Here is a 7,096-nt window from a genome sequence, read left to right on the forward strand (position 1 = left end):
CATCCCAGGAGCATTTCTTTGCATTAAACAATTTTGAGAAAATACTAATTCATACATATAAAATCATTTCAAAACATAGAAACTCAAGCACAGTGGAATGGAGTTGGAAAGATATTTTTTAAGGGTGGGTTTTGGTCCTTTAAATCACGATGCTTGTGTATTTCATATATGCGATAAGAGGTGCTCATTTTAGAGAAACTGCTGGAAAATTCACCGTGGCTGAAACATGCAAATCAGCACAGAATGTTTGCTGGAGGGTAAATCAGAGCAATGCCATTAAAGTAGCCTGTATATGCATATCTCATTGGTGACATCTTGAGCTCTGTTAATCAATTCCTATTTGAGATAAATGCATCTGCTTGTATCTCAAAAGACTAGATTCACAGAACCGTGACTAAGATATTTCATAGATGCTCTCCAAGGACTTTAAAAGATAGACGACAGGAAATTTACTAAATCCATACAGCTAACCTGGAGAAAAGGTTAAGCAAAATTCAGAATCCTCCTTCACAGTCTGCAAATTTTGATAAACAGTGTCATAACTTTGTCCTCCTATTTCTAGAGATATTTCATTGTAATGATATCTGTATTACTGGGACTTATAGGAGGTGCTAATTCCTGTCCCAGAAAATAATATATCTCAGAATTTCATTCCCCCATTGACAGGTGCCCTCCAAATATTTTAGAAGCAGGACTTCTATGCTTAGGAAAAAAATGAACAAAAAGTATCTGACAAGGTAATAGAGAAATGATAGGATTTTTGTTTAGAAGGAAGTGCTACAGAATGTGGCTTACAATTATGCACAGAACTCCTAAGGGCTATCTAAGACATCTTTCCCTTGGATTGTTTCTCTCCTAAATCATCTATAATAGAGGCCCCAGGCGTTGGGAAGTAAACCCTGAAGCTCACTGCACACAGACTCTAAGGGGTATCATTTTCATGGTTCAGTTAACAAGAGAAGTGAAACTCACACCATTATTTGACTCACTTAAAATGTACGCTTTTTGTGTTTTAAGCTCTCCTATCCCATGTATTCACAATTATTTGGCCCTTAGCATTCTCCTTGAAACTGTCCTCCTCTGCCTAATCCTCCTCTTGTTCCCTATGACATTTTTTACACCATAGCTTCTAGCTATCCCTCAACCACAAAGGTGGTTGGTTGTTGAAGCTACATCCAAAAATACCAGCTCCCAGGAGCTGTTAGTTCTGTGCTTAGAGTATAAAACGGGTCTCAAGCCTGGGTAATAACTGAATTCATGAATCTCAATTCCCAGATGACATTAATAGCAGCATAGAGCAGGAAGCAGAGTTATGTTAATTTCTGCAGGTAATGTGTGAAAGCAGATAGGGAAAGCTTGAAAGGTCAACATCTGCTGTCATGCAGGAGTGTTGCAAAATGTGATTGGCCAGTAAATGTCAACACCATGTTCTAAAATCTACATGCCGCCCCTTCAATTTAATCTTAGCTTGCAGCCCAGCTAACAATCATGCAGCATGTTTCAAAAGCCCTTGAATTCTAAAATGGAATTGTATGATTGCATTCCCATGGCAATAAGACACCTGTAAATTACAAACTTGTCATTTAATCAGCATAAATATAGGGAGTTTGTGCAACCACTGGAATTTTTTTCATATCTATTTTCAGGGAAGGCTGAAGACCTCTTAATGATTATATACTGAAACGGACTGCAAGTCTAACTGTTGCCATGGTATTATGTACTTCTTTTCTTTTAAAGAAGTGACTGGAATGTAGAGCAGATAATGAATCTAATTGATTGTCTCCTGCTCCACACAGATATACTTTATATTCTCTCCCTTTTGTGCTCTTCCTAGCTTTCACTCCAGACTGGATTCACAGGTATACATTTGTTCAGCGACAAGAATGGCTGTTATACAGAGCAACTCCCACCTTATAAAAAAGAAAAATAATCTTCTCTGAAAAATATAACAAAAAAAGTGTATGTAAAAAGCGCAGAAGAAAAAATTAGCATTCACTACACATATGTCAGATTAAATTAATGAAGAAAAAGACAATGTGTTTTTTTGTAAGAAAAAAAAAAAGCATAGTCTGTACACTCATAGTGTCGAAGGTTATGTATAAGAAGTTCTCTTTAATTTGATATGAACTTAATGATTCTTAAACTTTCCAGATATTCAAATTCAATGAGTCGTTAGCGTACTTGATAGGTACTAGGTTTTTAGATTATAATTATTAACATGCATTTGCCAACTGGAATCCATTTATAGCACAGACACAAAATTTAATACAATTGACTTTTATCCGCATAGCATTTGCAAATAGACCAAAAATAGAATTAATTTTTTTTTTGAGTTGACACACAACTCTACATTAATTTCAGGTGTACAACAAAGTGATTCAACTTCTCTATATGTTATGCTGTGCTCACCATAAGTGGAGCTACCTTTATCACCATCCAATGCTTTTACAATATCACTGTTTCCTACATAGTGCCTTTTATTCACAGGACTTATTCATTACATTACTAGAAGCCGAAATTCCCACTCCCCTTCATCCATTTTGCTTATTCTCCACCCTGGCAACCATCAGTGTGTTCTCTGTCAAAAATAAATTTTTTATAGAGGTCTTTTAGCTTAGGTAATTATTTTGGATAGAATTGTAAATACTTGGCTTCAGAGTACCCAGATTTCCCCCATACAAAATGGACTTACAGACTGGATATAGCAGAAAATGGGTCCTAATAATTTTCTTTGAATAAGATAAACATTTATAGATGAATCAATTTAATCATGAGAGAGATTTGGTCAGAGACCTATGATCTGATGAGGAGACTGCCTAGACCTCGGGTTTTTGGACGCCCTGTCTGAATCTCTTTATCCTTCTTAGAGTCCAGGTAGCATTTTCACATCTCTAAGAATGGCATTAAATAAGTTTTAAAAGAGATCGCTTTTTCCTTTTTTTTTTTTTTTAACGTTTATTTATTTTTGAGACAGAGAGAGACAGAGCATGAACGGGGGAGGGGCAGAGAGAGGGGGAGACACAGAATTGGAAGCAGGCTCCAGGCTCTGAGCCATCAGCCCAGAGCCCGACGCGGGGCTCGAACTCACAGACCACGAGATCGTGACCTGAGCTGAAGTCGGACGCTTAACCGACTGAGCCACCCAGGCACCCCACGCTTTTTCCTTTTTAAAAGGAAATGGATACAGGCACACATCTCTTGAGTTATGGTGTGCCACATTTCATGGGTTAGGTACTCCTGTTAGGGTTTACACAAATTTAGATTAAGAAACAACAACACATGCACCTGGGTGGCTCAGTTGGTTAAGCGTCTGACTTCAGCTCAGGTCATGATCTCACAGTTCATGAGTTCAAGCCCTGCGTCGGGCTCTGTGCTGACAGCTTGGAACCTGGAGCTTGCTTCAGATTGTGTGTGTCTCCCTTTCTCTCTGCCCCTCCACTTCTCACACTCTATGTCTCTCTGCCTTTAAAAATATGAATAGAAATTTTTAAAAAAAGAAACAACAAAGACTATACTTTCAGAATCATTTCTATATAGTTTGTTACTGGAGAAGTTTCTCTGAACGTGTAGAGTACTTGGGGAAAAATACAAAAACATTGCTTTAAATAGGAAAAGGACCACTAGATAGAAAATGATGAATTATCACAAAACCCTTTGCTTTTACTGACAACTTAAAATGCGAACGTAATGCCTGCCTAACTGTGAATATGTAAAATGTCATTTCCTTTGTTTTAGTGGTGATATGCTATGAAGATAAAGCACTTGTCAAAGATGTCCACCTTTCATTCTGCACAAACATTTGTTAAGCACGTACATAAATCAGCACAACTTTGTGCTTTCCACCATGAACTATGTTGGACAGGTTTTTACTTATGCTAAGAAACCCTTTAACTGAAGTATGGGAGTGGGGTGCTGGCTCCCTAATGTTGGCTATGGAACTTTGGGCAAGATGTTCCATACAGGTTGTCTTTGTAAATTTATGTCTAATTCGAGAATATGACTGACCAGTGAGGACTTCACCACCCTTTCATGCTTAAACTAATAGATGTTAAGATGTTATGGACGAATATACAATTGAATGAATCAGTATGAAGGATGCCACATTTTACAGAAATCTTAATAATGGAGGTATACACGGGACAGAGAGTGAGTAGGACCGGTGACCACCACACAGTGGCATCAGCAAAATAGTGTCTAAGTCATATCAGATGTAGCCATCCCATTCAGTCTGGGAAAGACTTTGGCTTTCATTTTCAGCACCACAGGGTAAGCTGGTTCTCCAATTCAGGGGGATAGGACAATTTTAGAACTGGAACAGAATCTCAGAGAAGATTGAAGAAGGGTCTGTTTGAACCCATGATCACACAGAAGGTGTTAGAGAAGTCCTTCATTGTTTGGGGGAGGTACCCGGTGCTGGCATTGTTACCTGCACAGCGGCACTGGACCTTACTATTAGAAAGCAGGATCTCGTGTTGAACTCAATTTACTCCAAACTGGAATCATTTTTTTTTTTAATTTTTTTTAATGTTTATTTATTTTTGAGACAGAGAGAGAGTGTGAGTGGGAGAGGGGCATAGAGAGAGGGAGACACAGAATCTGAAACAGGCTCCAGGTTCTGAGCTGTCATCACAGAGCCCGATGCGGGGCTGGAACCCATGAACCGTGAGATCATGACCTGAGCCGAAGTCGGACGCTTAACCGACTGAGCCACGCAGGCGCCCCCAAACTGGAATCATTTTAAAAACAAATGTCTTTCCCTCGTTAGAATATGAACTAGATACCAGGGCTTAGATTCATGTCCTCAGTTAAGACTTAACCTTCATACACTTCCAGAGGCCCTCTCTCAAATGTGTGTCAGAGCAGTACAGGAATCATAAAATTCTAAGAGGTTTTGATCATTGCGATGCCTTCTCTTCCCCACATTTAGTTCATCACATGAAGAATTTACCCATGGGGATTTTTGAGACTGAATTGGCAAGTATGAAGTTTTAATAATTCCAAAGAAAGCACAGTGACACATCCTATTTCACGTTTAAATGAAAAAGGTTCACCAAGTCCCATTAGTCATCAGAAGTGTGATCAGTAACATGACTGTATCATTTTCTCTTTTTTGCAAAGTGTACATTGAAAGAGATTCGACTGTATTTGTGAGTTTTAAAAGAGTTCTGGGTAATTGTCTTTAAAAAACATGTAAATTTCCCAGTTACAGAAAGGGCCAGATACAGCCTCCTTGTGTTCTCCTCTTGAAGCTGAATACTTAATACACTATAAAACTTCATCTGGAATATTTTCAATGCAACCGTTTATTATACACTACCTCATGTTTCACACATCACCAGTTTGTTGCTACATGTTGGTGATTGCCAAATTTATATACTTCTCTGTTTTTTAAGTACCATAGCAACACATCCACAAGAAAACTCTTTCTAGATACCTTCCAGGAACCACACACTCACCACAGACAAATAGGAAAATAAGTACTTTTCACTTTCTTCTTCTGTGATTGTTGGTTCGCTTACTGAGGGTGGCTTAATCTAAGATAAGAAACTAGAGTTACCTTTGCTCCCTTGATCTAGATTATTCCCAAAATATGAATAGTATCATGTATTAACATTAGAAATCCACTCATACCTGGTCCCCTTTTCTTCATCCTTCTACTTTTGACCAGCCTATATTATGGTCCAGCGACTATAAAGAGATGATCGTGATGATGATGATGATTTATATTGCAATATCCCCCAGCGAAATGAAAAAAATAACCACGGGGAAACAAATACTTCTCTGGCATAAAAATCTTTACCCTACTTCTGAAACAATATCAGTGCATAAAACAGTTAATTAGTGGTATACATGGTAAACTTGTTATATGATCATGCAACAGCAATTAAAAGTGAAGCCAGAGGTAGGCCTATTCCAGTAACCAAATGCCAAGTGAAGGCAGGGAGAGAAGATCTCTCAGGTAAAAGTCTTGGTAGTCGTATTTGAACTTAAGTATTTTAAGCTAACAACTAACAGGTAATCACCTTGGTTATAACCTCAGTAACTAATGACCACTCGTTCATGGCTTTGGTTCCTGGCATTCATGTCCAGTAGTAGATAGGGCACGAGCAAAAACTTTATTTTTCTTCTTAACACTCGCATCTCTTCCTTCTTGCCCTCTCATCATTCCTCTGGAACTCATCTGAACTGTGCCTTTCCATAGAAACAAGAACATTTTGGGGTGTGTGGGGTGACTTGTCAGTTAAGCATCCACCTCTTGATTTCAGTTCAGGTTATCAGGTCATGAGCTCATGGTTCATGGAATCGAGCCCTGAGTCCGATTCTGCACTTATAATGCAGAACCTGTTTGGGATTCTCTGTCTCCCTATCTCTCTGATCTTCCCCCACTTGCATTCTCTCTCTCTCTCTCTCTCTCTCTCTCTCTCTGAAAAATAAGCGTGAAAAAAAAAGAAGAACCTTTTCCCCATTGCCTTTCTCTTGTCCTGTCTCCCTTGGATTATTTTTGGGATTGTTTCATTCTCTCCAATTATTACACAGTAGTCTAGGAACCTACTGTAACAGAGAATACGGGACCATTATATAACATTTGCATTTATTGGCGGTGCCTAGATATAATTCATCAGTTGAATAACAGGCAGAAGTAGAATATATTTTGAAGCAACAAGTCCTTTGGCCGTTCATATACTTATAGCTTCTTGCTCCACTGTATAGACTGTTGGCTCTTTTAGTAACATACTTTCTGAAGAATAAAGAGGAGTAGCTGAAAGCAGATATATCTCAGCAGTGGTGATGAGGTTAGGCCATCTAGTCAAAGAGTTGAGGTACTTTGTCCACCTGTTTAAAAAAGGCTTGAAATGTAAAGAGACTAGTATTAGTTGAACAGTTTATAACACATCTACTTCTTTGCAACTGTTTTATATAACATTATCCCATGGAATACTCATAGAATGATGATAGGGCACCAAAGTTGAACTGAAAGAATAAACCTGGCTAAATTTCCAACTTTTTATAATTCTAATAACTGTGAAATTCATTAAAATCGATAATTTTGATAAGACTTCTTCACTCAGAATGTGTTTAAGAGGTACCCATTTCC

General features: G+C 38.2%; 1 pseudogene; it reads left to right on the forward strand.

The window, feature by feature from the left end:
- Window positions 1-3,505: 3,505 nt before the first annotated feature.
- LOC131518568 (small nucleolar RNA U3) lies at window positions 3,506-3,579 on the forward strand (annotated as a pseudogene).
- Window positions 3,580-7,096: the final 3,517 nt, after the last annotated feature.

This window comes from Neofelis nebulosa, chromosome 7 (assembly GCF_028018385.1).
Source record: "Neofelis nebulosa isolate mNeoNeb1 chromosome 7, mNeoNeb1.pri, whole genome shotgun sequence".
Classification (NCBI taxonomy): domain Eukaryota; kingdom Metazoa; phylum Chordata; class Mammalia; order Carnivora; family Felidae; genus Neofelis; species Neofelis nebulosa.